Below are 12,500 nucleotides of genomic sequence, written 5' to 3' on the forward strand. Positions count from 1 at the left end.
CAGGTCAGAAAGAGTTAGGTAAATGAAAGGGATAAATGTCTTAAAATCTCCCTCTTATTTGAAATCAAGTCATAGGTAGATTGAAATACAGAAGCAGGCAGGGAGTTCCAGAGTGTACCAGAGGAAGGTATGAATGACTGAGAGCACTGGTTAACTCTTGCATTAGGGAGTTGGACAGAGAAAGGGATGAGAGGAAGAAGAAAGCCTTGTGCAGCGAGGGTGGGGGAGGAGGGAAGGCATGCAGTTAGGAAGATCAGAAGAGCAGTTAGCATGACAATAGCAATAGAAGATAGAAAGAGATGCAACATTTCAGCAGTGAGAAAGAGAACAGGCTTCCTACACCTTACCAACTGCGAATGCTACGTCAAAGGGAGCTTCCTGACGTATCCTTTGAACATCCTACTCATATCCTACGCCCTCAAATCAACACAAGCACTCGCCCACTCCCCGCTGCGAGGGAAACTAAAGAGAACAAGCAGAGCCATTTAAGTTTCAAGGGAAGTTACAATGGAAATGCAGAAATGGGAAAGATTAGGAAACAGCCATTGTGTGTGTGTGTGTGTGTGTGTGTGTGTGTGTGTGTGTGTGTGTGTGTGTGTGTGTGTGTGTGTGTGTGGAGTTCAAGGTTACATTCTTAGAACTTGGAAACAAAAAAATTAAAGAGAAAATAAATGTGTTTGAATAAAGTGCGTTAATTAATGTTACGTTGTTAAGGTGAGAGAGAGAGAGAGAGAGAGAGAGAGAGAGAGAGAGAGAGAGAGAGAGAGAGAGAGAGAGAGAGAGAGAGAGAGAGAGAGAGAGAGCAATCCACATGTAATCCGGTAAATCTGAGCACACACTCAATCACTCTCTCTCTCTCTCTCTCTCTCTCTCTCTCTCTCTCTCTCTCTCTCTCTCTCTCTCTCTCTCTCTCTCTCTCTCTCTCTCTCTCTCACACACACACACACACACACACACACACACACACACACACACACACACACACACACACACACACACACACACACACACACACACACACACACACACTTCCACCAACTCAAAACAACCATAACATACCTTTTCCTCTTCCTCTTCCTCCTCCTCCTCCTTCTGAGACTACGCGGAAGAAGAGAAGGAAGAGGAGGAGGAGGAAGAGGAAGAGGAAGAGGAAGATATCCCCTTGGGCGGCGCTTGCGGAAGATTCAGAGCCCAAGAAAAGAGAAAAACAAAAAAAGTATGTTGTTATATTCTGGAACACACAAAAAAGTCACTGGTGTTCTAAATTGGGGTGTGTTTCTAGGCGCCAGGTGAGCCCAGAGCAGCGCCTGGGCCAAGGGGGTCGTAGAAAATGGGTCCAAGATTGCCTGGTGTGTTGCGTTTTCTTTGTTGATCTTTTTAAGGAAGTACTATTCCATTTTTTTTGTTTCTCAGAAGAGTTTGGTACGATTTCCATTTCCTACTACTACTACTACTACTACTACTACTGCTACTACTTGTGTTCCAGGTGTTGCTTCTGTTTTATTTATTTCGTTTTTTTTTTTCCTTTTCTCTCTCTCTCTCTCTTTTTTTCTCTCTTCCTCCTTTATTGTCTTCCTTGCCTCGCCTTACTTTGTCTTCATGGAGCGGCAATAAACACGAATTTTTACCTCCTTTTGTTTCCAGTGCATGTCCTTTGTCCTCCTCCTCCTCCTCCTCCTCCTCCTCCTCCTCCTCCTCCTCCTCCTCCTTGTATACTGCTGAATTTCTTCCTTACTATTTTTTTGTCGTCCACTTGAGTCTGTGTTCAGAGAGAGAGAGAGAGAGAGAGAGAGAGAGAGAGAGAGAGAGAGAGAGAGAGAGAGAGAGAGAGAGAGAGAGAGAGAGATATAATTGAGTGTGTGAGTGAACGTGTAATCGAAAGAGAGTGAGTGAATAATTGGGAAAGTGAGTAATTGAGACGGTAATCTAGTCAGAGAGAGAGAGAGAGAGAGAGAGAGAGAGAGAGAGAGAGAGAGAGAGAGAGAGAGAGAGAGAGAGAGAGAGAGAGAGAGAGAGAGAGAGAGAGAGAGAGAGAGAGAGAGAGAGAGAGAGAGAGTTATAGGAGAAATATGTTAAGAATTAAGTGAACAAGCATTACAGAGAGAGAGAGAGAGAGAGTATTAGAATAGGTAGCACACGACAGTGCGCCTTTGGGTACATGTTCCTTTGTATTAAGTTTTGTTTAAATAAAAAAAAAGAGAGAGAGAGAGAGAGAGAGAGAGAGAGAGAGAGAGAGAGAGAGAGAGTCATACCCCCTTTCTCTATCCCCCACAGTGACACAGTTAGCTGGAGTGGAAGGAATCGAGCTGGGAAGGCGTAATTACCTGGCTGAAGTGAGAGAGGATGCTTCCCCAGGTGTGATCCTCCAATTAACGGCCCGGGTACTGCAGCAAGGTGAGTCACGTGACCTTGGGTAGTGGTGGTGGTGGTCGCAGGGAAGATTTGGAGGGAGTTCTTGATTTTTTTCGTCTTTTACTTTTTCTTTCTTTTTTTGACAGTGGTGGTGGTGGTGGTAGTTGTGGTGGTGGTGATAGTAGTAATAGTAGTAATAGTAGTTATTGTAGTAGTAGTAGTAGTAGTAGTAGTAGAAGTAGCAGTAAGAGAAGAAGAAGTAGTTGTAATAGTAGTTGTAGAAATAATGTAGTAGTAACAATAGTAGTAGTAATAATAGTAATAGTAGTAATAGTTAGTAGCAATGGCAATAGTAACACAAGAAGTAGAATAGTAGTAATAGTAGTAGTAGTAGTAGTAGTAGTAGTAGTAGCAGTTGTAGTATTAATAATAGCAATATCAGTAGGATTAATAATAGAAGTGGTAGTAGAAATAGTAGTAGTAGTAGTAGTAGTAGTAGTAGTAGTAGTAGTAGTAGTAGTAGTGGAAGTGTATCCTCTGTACACTGTCTCCCTCATGGTTGGAAAAATATATCAATTCTTCTTTTATCTCGCATCTCCCCTTCTTGTGTTGATAACGCTTGAGCTACTGCCTCTGTCCCTCTCTCTCTCTCTCTCTCTCTCTCTCTCTCTCTCTCTCTCTCTCTCTCTCTCTCTCTCTCTCTCTCTCTCTCTAATCCACACTAAAATATCATTCTTTTTCAATATATGATAATAAAATGTTAGATAGTTTTAGTTGAGAGAGAGAGAGAGAGAGAGAGAGAGAGAGAGAGAGAGAGAGAGAGAGAGAGAGAAGAGTGAAAAGATAATCGTCAAGAAAGATCGTCAAGGAAAGAGAGAGAGAGAGAGAGAGAGAGAGAGAGAGAGAGAGAGAGAGAGAGAGAGAGAGAGAGAGAGAGAGAGAGAGAGAGAGAGAGAGAGAGAAGGAATGAAGAGAGAGTAATAGAGAAAGGAAGGAATAAAAGGAAGCAAGGAAGGAAAGAGATACGGAAAGAAATAATACAGGAGAGGAGAGAGAGAGAGAGAGAGAGAGAGAGAGAGAGAGAGAGAGAGAGAGAGAGAGAGAGGGAGTATTATCATTATTATTATTATTATTATTATTATTATTATTATTATTATTATTATTATTATTATTATTATTATTATTGTTATTATTGTAGGAAAGGTGAGTGAGCAGGGACCAGGTAGTAAGCATTTCCACTCAGGTAAAAGAGAGCCCTTCAAATCCGTCGTTTCCAATATCTTGCTTGAGTCAAAGAGCCAGCCACAATTTTTATCTCAAAGTCCTTCGTAGATATATTTCCCAAGCCTTTGTTTTGTGTTGAGACGAGGTTCTTTCATCCCAGACTGCTCTCTCTCTCTCTCTCTCTCTCTCTCTCTCTCTCTCTCTCTCTCTCTCTCTTGGTCTCGATCTCGTTCTCTCTCTTTCTCTCTCTCTCTCTCTCGTCTCTCTGTCTCTCTCTCTCTCTCTCTCTCTCTCTCTCTCTTATCTGTTTCTCTGTTTCTCTCTCTCTCTCTCTCTCTCTCTCTCTCTCTCTCTCTCTCTCTCTCTCTCTCTCTCTCTCTCTCTCTCTCTCTCTCTCTCTCTCTCTCTCTCTCTCTCTCTTTCTCGATGTCTGTATATTGCCTTTTCTTGTTTATGCTTGTAAGTTTTCCTCCTCTCTCTCTCTCTCTCTCTCTCTCTCTCTCTCTCTCTCTCTCTCTCTCTCTCTCTCTCTCTCTCTCTCTCTCTCTCTTTAGCATGGCAATACAGTAACAATGTTTTTTCTTAGCGTGTTGTACCTACTTCCCTCTCCTCTCTCCCCTCTCTCTCCCTCTCTCTCCTCTCTCTCTCTCTCTATCCCTCTCCCCCATTCTCTTTTCCCCTTCACCCCATTTCCCCCCATCTCTTTACCTTCCTCGCCACAAAAGGAAGCTATTTAGAGACCATATCCTGCCTTTTACATAATTTTATTTGGCTTATACTAAAACTTACCCTTTTTTCCTTATTCTCTCTCTTTCTCTTTCTTTCTCTCTTTCTTTCTTTCTCTCCCTCTTCTTCCCTTCCCTCCGACAACCGCAGCAAGAATAAAAGGTTGTTTTGTTGTTTTTTTTTGTGTTTTTTTTTACTTTTTCTTTTTTGTTTATCATGTTGTTTTCTTTTTTTTGTGTGTCATTTTTTCCTCGTTTGTTCTTGTTTTTTTTTTTTTTCCTCTCTTTCCTTTTTTTCTCTTTTTTTTTTTAGTCCTTTGCATTTCTGTTTCATGTTCGTATTAGTAATAAAGGAAAATGGAAAGAGCAGTTGTCTTTTTTTTCCCTTCATCTTTGCTTATTTTCCTTTCATTTATTCTTTTTCTCTTTGTTCCTCGTTTTTAGAAATTTGGTATGTTTTTTTCTCTCTCTCTCTCTCTCTCTCTCTCTCTCTCTCTCTCTCTCTCTCTCTCTCTCTCTCTCTCTCTCTCTCTCTCTCTCTCTCTTTCCATGTAAGTGACATAAAATAAAGAAGTTAAATTCATAATAGATTCACACACACACACACACACACACACACACACACACACACGCACACATACGCGCGCTCTAACAATGTCCTTCTGTCTCTCTTTCTCTCTCTCTCTCTCTCTCTTTCCATTCGTTCCTCCTTCTCAAATTGTCTCTTTTCTCCTTCCTTCATTCCTTCCTTCCTTCCTTCCTTCCTTCCTCCGTTTTCCTTTTGTTACTTCTTCGTTTTCCAGTTTTCTCTATTCCTTCCTTTATCCTTTTTTTTTCTTCGTTTTCTTTCTTGTTTTTATGCACACATGAGATCACAATTTTTTTCTTCTTTCTTTTCTTCTTTCTTTCCTTCCTTATTTCCTTCTCTCCTTCCTTCTTTCCTGTCTCTCAAACATATAAACCAAGCCTTCCTTCTTTCTTTCTTCCTTCCTTCCTTCCTTCCTTCCATCTCACCATCCATTCTTCCTTCATTCATTCCCTTCCTTCTCTTCTTCCTTCCTGTCTCCTACACACACAACTAAACCTTCCTTTTTTTCTTTCCCTTCCTTCCTTCTTTCCTTCATTCCTTCCTTCCTTCATTCACTTCCTTTCTTCTCTCCTTCCTTCCAGCTTATCTCTCACATGCAATTAAACTTCTCTTCCTTCTCCCTTCCTTCCTTCCTTCCTTCCTTCCTTCCTTCACTCCTTCACTGCATTCTTCTCCCCTCCCTCGCCCTCCTCCATTCACTCACACAGTAACCAAACATCCTCGCTTTCCCTCCCTCCTTCCCTCCTTCCCTCCTTCCCTTTCTCACACCATCAATAACTTTCCCCCTTCCCTCCTTCCCTCCTGCAGGACACCCTGTTTCCTTCGCCATCAAGGAAGGAGGAGCGGAAGGACTCTTTGCCTTGGATTCCTTCACTGGACAACTTTCCCTCCTCAAAAAACTGGACTATGAAAAGAAACAGCAGGTTAGTAATTTTTCCCCTTTTTTCCCCTTTTTCCCCTTTTTTCCCCTCAAGGTGTTGGACTGGAAGGGAAAAAGTTGAGGGGAATATGTTTTTTTTTAGCTTTTTGGTGATAGTAGAGATTATTAAAAGTAAAGGGAAATTTTGTTTTTCCCCTTTTTTTCCCTTTTTCCCCTCAAGTGTTGGACTGGAAGGGAAAGAGTTGAGGGGAATATGTTTTTAGCCTTTTTGGTGATAGGAGGTTATTAGAAGTAAAGGAAAGGGGAATTTGAGTTTTTCCCCTTTTCCCTCTTGGTTGCTAAGGGAAGGTCGTAAAAAGTTAATGAGTGGATGGGTTTGTTTTTTTCCCCTCTCTTTTTTTCCTTATGGTGAAGTGAGAGGTAAGGAAAAGAAAAGAACTACTTAATTTTTTCCTCGTTTTTCCTATGGGGGTCAAATGAAGGAAAAATAAAGCAAGGAGAGGAAAAAAAGGAAAATGAAAACGTTTTTTTTCTTTTTCCCTTTTTTTCCCCTTTTTCTTTTTCCTCTGTGTTTGACGAGGGGAAAATTGTAAGAAGTGAACGCAAGGGAAATTTTAAGTGTTTTCCCTTTTTCCCCTCTCTAGTGATGAGCTGAGAGAATGTAAAAGTAAAGGAAAGAATAAGCTTAAAAAATTTCCCCTCTTTTCCTCTTGATGGCGCCAAAGTGTATTCAAGGGAAACAAGATGGAAATTAAAACTGAGGGGAAAATCTACTTTCTCCCCCTTTTTCCCCTTGCTGTGTGGAGCAGAGAGGAAACAAGAATTAAAAGCGAGGGGAAATTTAGTGTGGGAATTTAGTGTTTCCCCTTTTTTTCCCTCAGTGGGGATTAAAAGAGGACGAAAGGAGCACGAACGCACGAGGGGAAATAAAGAAGGAGTAAGAGGTCGTTTTAGATTTTCCCCTTTTCCTTCTTCAATGAGAATAAGAGGGGAAAAGAGGGGGAAACAATAACAAGATGAGGGGAAATAAAAGATCTCGTGTTTTCCTCCTTAGTAAAAGTAAAAACAGGAAAAACAATAAGAAGATGAGAGGAAAGCAATTTTTCCCCTTTTTTCCTCCTTAAGGGGAAAAATATTGGACGAAGAATGAGTTAAAAGTAAAATTTTTCTTCACTTTTCCCCTCAATAAAAACAATAAGAGGAGAAACAGACAGAGGAAAAAGAAAGCAAGATTTTTTTCCGATTTTCCTCCTGAGGGGAAAAGGAAAGAAAACATGGAAGAGTGAGAAGAAAGTCAAGTTTTCCCAACATTTCCATGACAATTAGAGGGGAAAAGCGAAAAGAAAGAGAAGAAACCAAAATTTTCCCCTCAGCCCTTCCTTGCGGATACTGAGAGGAAGAGGAGAGGGGAAAGAGAGGAAAACAAAAGCCAAGAGGATAAGAAAGAGGAAGAGGGTTTAAAGAGGAAGAAATATGAGGGGAAAAAAAGTAGCAGAAAGATTTTTAAAGGAGAAAAAGGAAACACTGACCAGAAAGATGCTAAGAGGGGAAAGAGGAAGAAAAGGGGAAAGAAGCCTGAGGGGAGAGATTATTTCTGAAGGAGAGGAGGAGGAAAATCTCGAGGGAGGGGAGGAGGAGAGGGGAAGAGACTGGAGGAGAGGAGAGAAAGAGAGAGGGGAGAGACAGAGGGGAGAGAAAGAGAGAGAGAGTATGAGAGGTTGTCTTGTAAGTTAGAGATAAGAATAAAGGCAAACATTGAGAGAGAGAGAGAGAGAGAGAGAGAGAGAGAGAGAGAGAGAGAGAGAGAGAGTATTTTTGTGTTGGCATTGTAAATAAACGAGAAAATACATGTTTAATCCTTGTACTCTCTCTCTCTCTCTCTCTCTCTCTCTCTCTCTCTCTCTCTCTCTGGATAAATTAAAAAGCCCCATTATTCCTTGTTTTATGTTGTAGTTTTATACATTCGAACTTTTAATCTTATGAGAAATGTGTGTGTGTGTGTGTGTGTGTGTGTGTGTGTGTGTGTGTGTGTGTGTGTGTGTGTGTGTGTAAAGGATAAACATTACTCTTGTCTTCACTTGATTTATGTCTTTGTCTTTTTTTGTATAATTATCATAATGAGATTTTTTTGTATTCTAATTTCAGCTTTGTCTATGCAAATCTGTCTGTGTGTGTGTGTGTGTGTGTGTGTGTGTGTGTGTGTGTGTGTATCTTTTTCTCGCTTCACCTTATTCTGTATTCCTATGATATGAACCTTTTTCTTCTTTTTTTTCTCCTTTTTTTTTTTTTTTCTTAATATTGAGTACGTAAATTAATCTTCTGTACGTAAAACTCATCTTGTGTAAGTATATTCACGTGACAACCCTAACGTACCTACCTGTGTGTGTGTGTGTGTGTGTGTGTGTGATAATTCATACTACACAGAGTTTTCATTTAGGCATTTTGTTAATATGTATTTTGTATTCAATAAACTATGTATGTATGTATGTATCTATTTATCTATTTATCTATCAATCAATCAATTTATCTATCTATCTATTCTATCAATCAATCTGTCTATCTATCAATCAATCAATCTATCTATTTACAATCTATTTATCTATCTACCTACCAATCGATTTATCTACCTATCTTTGCGTACCTGTGCAGCATGAATTGGTGGTGGAGGCGGTGGCGGGGCCGTATCGAAGCGAGGCGCGGGTGGCAGTGAAAGTGGTGGATGTGAACGAGTACCCGCCCGTGTTTCCCCGAGCATTGCACCAAACACAGATCACGGAGGAGGACGACAGCGGCCTGCCCAAGACCATCCTCACGGTATGTCACGTTAGGGCAGGGCAAGGCAGGGGAGGGAAGGAAAGGGCAAGGTAACGCAAGGTAGTTCCATTTTTTTTTATCTACGAGTATAAAGGAACTGGCTTTCAAGTGTCTTTTTTTTTTTTTTTATCTTTCTCTTGCATGAAAAAGGCAGGGTAGGATAGAGCAAGGCAGGGTAAGGCAGGGTTAAAGCAAAGCATTCATCCCTTTCTTTCCTTCATTCTCTTCTTCCTTCCTTTATTGGTTTCTTTACTTAGTTATCTTTTAGTTTCCTTTCCTCATTCTTTCTTTCCTTTCTTAGTTTATTTCTGCATTCTGTTCTTCCTTTCTTCATTCCTTCGCTCATTCATGCCTGCTTTCCTGCCATCCTTATTTACTTTGTCCAGGACAGAGTAGAGAAAGGCAGGGTTAAGTTAGGTTAGGTTAGGTTAAGTTTGGTGGTATAGATAAGGTCAAATTTATGTAGGCTTTGTAATTTAGCTTCGGTTAGGTTTATTTTCCCTTATGTTAGGTTAAGGTAGGGTAAGTTAGGTTAGGTAAGGTTAGGTTTGGTTTGAGTCAAGTTCATGTAGGTTTGTTATTTCAGAATATTTGGTTAAGCTTGTCTAGTGTTAAACCTTTCAAATGCATCAGGCCAGACAACGTGAGTCCTTTGCATTCATTAACAACTTCAATACATGCGCCATTCAGCTTATTGTGTCGCAGTGTTCTCTCTGCTGCACTTCTCTGATCTTGTTTCCGTGTTCTGTGCGCCCTGTCCATCACCACAGCGTCTCCTTTACACCCCCAGAGCCGAGGTGCTTCTGGCCCTACAAGTCTGCTAAGTGGGCGCACCTGAGACAACACTATTCTAATTTTCCCTGGAGTGACTGTTGCGAGGGAGGAATGGGCGGGAATGTGCTGCAGTTTGGAAGTCAGGGAGTCCAATAGCTTTACAAAGTTGGAGGAGTTGGTGAGAGACGCAGCGTTTAGTGGGAGTGACAGTGAAGGCTTAGCAAGGTGGTGGAAAATTCTGAAGAGCGTGGTTGGGGAAGCTGGGTGTATTGTTGTTGCAGTCATGAATACAACAGCCAGTTTGAGATTACCACGTGGACATAAGGGAAGTTGTAGGAAGTTATCAGGCATACACGTGACAGTCCTTACCTGAAATACACCTTCCTATTTCCACTGATCATCCCCATCCATAAATTTGTCTAACTTCTTTAACCCCTTCAATACTATTATTATTTTTATTGAAGTACATTTTTCACACTATTTTTTAAGATTAATGGAAGTAATTTCGTCTGTTTTATTTATTTTTTTCATGTGACTCGATTTTTTACTGACGCTACATTTTAACCCCTTTCATTTCTGGGATTAATTTTTACCATGAGATTTGCGTACGATTAGATCATTTTATTGACATTAGGAAGGGTCTATGGAGGTCAGAAAATTAATGGCCACAGTCTTCACTATTTTAACTTCCTCAGTACTGGGGCACATTTTTTACCATGAGATTTGCGTACGCTTAGACCATTTATTGACATTAGGAAGGGTCTATGGAGGTCAGAAGATTAATGGCCACAGTCTTCACTATTTCAATCCCCACATAGTTTTTTGAAGCCGTATAAAATTGATAAATAGTAAGCTGAATGAATATGGAAACGCGTCATGGTACTGAAGGGATTAACAACACAACACTAATAACTTCATTACTAAGATTATTTCACCCACCCACCACTCAATTTAAAAACAGACTCCTTCTTATCCATTTTTAATATTTATCAAGGTTGAATCCATTATTTCTTGCCCTAACCTCAGTATTGACCCTGAGAACTTTTTATTACTTCACCCTTGTTGCATTTCCATTACATTCAAAAGGTTCTAGTTGAAGTTACACGTTTTTAAAGGTGTATTTACGTTTCTAGTGACAGATTAACAAGATTTGTATATTTTGAGACACTGCACAGCATCTTCATTATATTCAAAAAGGCTCTAGTTGAAGATACACGTGTTTTTAAGGGTGTTTTAATGGTTATAACGACAAAATAAAAGGATTTCTAGATTATCAACATTCCGAAACAGTTCTGCGCTTCACCTTTACTGAATTGAAAGGCTCTAATTGAAGTTATTTGAGTTTTTAAGGGTGTTTTAAGGGTTATAGCGACAGAATAAAAGGATTTCTACATTATTAACATTCTGAAACACTTCTGCGCTTCACTTCCACTATATTCAAAAGACTCTAATTGAAGTCACACGTGTTTTAAAGGTGTTTTGAACGATTATAGTGAAAGATTAGCGATATTTCTACATTGTCAACATTCTGAAACACAGCACATCATCTCCATTACATTCAAAAGGCTTTAGTTGAAGTTACACGTTTTTTTAAGAGTGTTTAAACAGTTATAGTGACAGAATAGTAATATTTCCACGTTATCAGCAGGAGAAGCCCCCCTTGAGAACCTCGCTATTCACCTCTGTGGGATTTAGAAATTGTTGTGCTGAAAGAGAAGAGCGTTGGAGAATTCTGTTCCAACTTCTAGGCGGTGGAACTTCACTTCGTCTCTTTCAAACTTCATCATCTGTTCTTCCGTAAAATTTAAATGTCTTGGGCCGCTCAGCACTGTTTCCTCTTGTTTCCTCTTGTTTCCTCTTGTTTAAGTTGTTTTCAGTGTCTTAATGTGGCGACGCAGTGTTTCATGATGTGGTTTTAATCCCTTCAGCACCATGACGCGTTTCCATATTCATTTTGCTTACTATTTGGTGATTTTATACAGCCTCTGAAACTCATGTGGGGGATTGAAATAGTGAAGACTGTCCAGTAATCCTCTGACCTCCATAGACCCTTCCTAATGTCAATAAAATGGTCTAATCGTACATAAATCTCAAGGTAAAAATGTGTCCCAGTACTGAATGGATTAAAACGGAAAATAAAAATCTAGACCGCTGAAAACTGACCAGAGAAACAGGAATAAGGATGATCAGGGAAGCGCCGTTACCAAGGAAAAGCTTTTCTAACGACACCTGTTCTGATCTGATTAGCTTAATTAACTTGCCTCTCTTTCCTTCACCTGTGTCATCGTTTCATCACCTTCCTTTTTCTCCTTTCCCTTTCCTTCTTTCACTACCATTATGTCTCATTGTACTTTCTCCTTTCCTCCTTCTTCTGCTTCGTCATTCATTTTTTTCCCTACTTTATGTCTCTCGTTATTTGTCTTTCTAATCTTCACGTACTTCATTAATTCTATCTGTCACTATCACCCACTCCTTGTTTTAACCCTTCAGTACCGTGACGCGTTTTCATATTGATTTTTAGGCATTTTATACACCTTCTGAAACTTATGTGGGCGGTAGATAGTAAAGACTGTGGCCATTATTTTTTAAACTCCATATACCCTTCTTAATGTCAATAAAGGGTCTAATCGTACACAAATCTCAAGGAAAAATATATCCCAGTACTAATGTAAATAAAATGGTTTAATCGTACACAAATCTCAAGGAAAAAATGTGTCCCAGTGCTGAAGAGGTTAGAATAGTGAAGACTGTGGCCATTAATTTTCTGACCTCCATAGACCCTTCCTAATGTAAATAAAATACAGTGAAATCGTACACAAATCTCAAGGGAAAAAATGTGTCCCAGTGCTGAAGAGGTTAGAATAGTGAAGACTGTGGCCATTAATTTTCTGACCTCCATAGACCCTTCCTAATGTAAGTAAAATACAGTCAAATCGTACACAAATCTCAAGGAAAAAAATGTGTCCCAGTGCTGAAGAGGTTAGAATAGTGAAGACTGTGGCCATTAATTTTCTGACCTCCATAGACCCTTCCTAATGCCAATAAGGTACAGAAATCTCAAGGTAAAAATGTGTCCCAGTACTGAAGGAGTAAGGGCTGTGAATGCTGCGAGGGTTGGTGTGGAGGGAGAGACATGACAACA

The 12,500-nt window shown here is 40.0% G+C and overlaps 1 pseudogene; it reads left to right on the forward strand.

The window, feature by feature from the left end:
• Window positions 1-12,500, forward strand: part of LOC123517820 — a 141,727-nt pseudogene that overhangs the window by 95,204 nt on the left and 34,023 nt on the right.

The sequence above is a fragment of the Portunus trituberculatus genome, chromosome 6 (genome assembly GCF_017591435.1).
Source record: "Portunus trituberculatus isolate SZX2019 chromosome 6, ASM1759143v1, whole genome shotgun sequence".
Lineage (NCBI taxonomy): Eukaryota > Metazoa > Arthropoda > Malacostraca > Decapoda > Portunidae > Portunus > Portunus trituberculatus.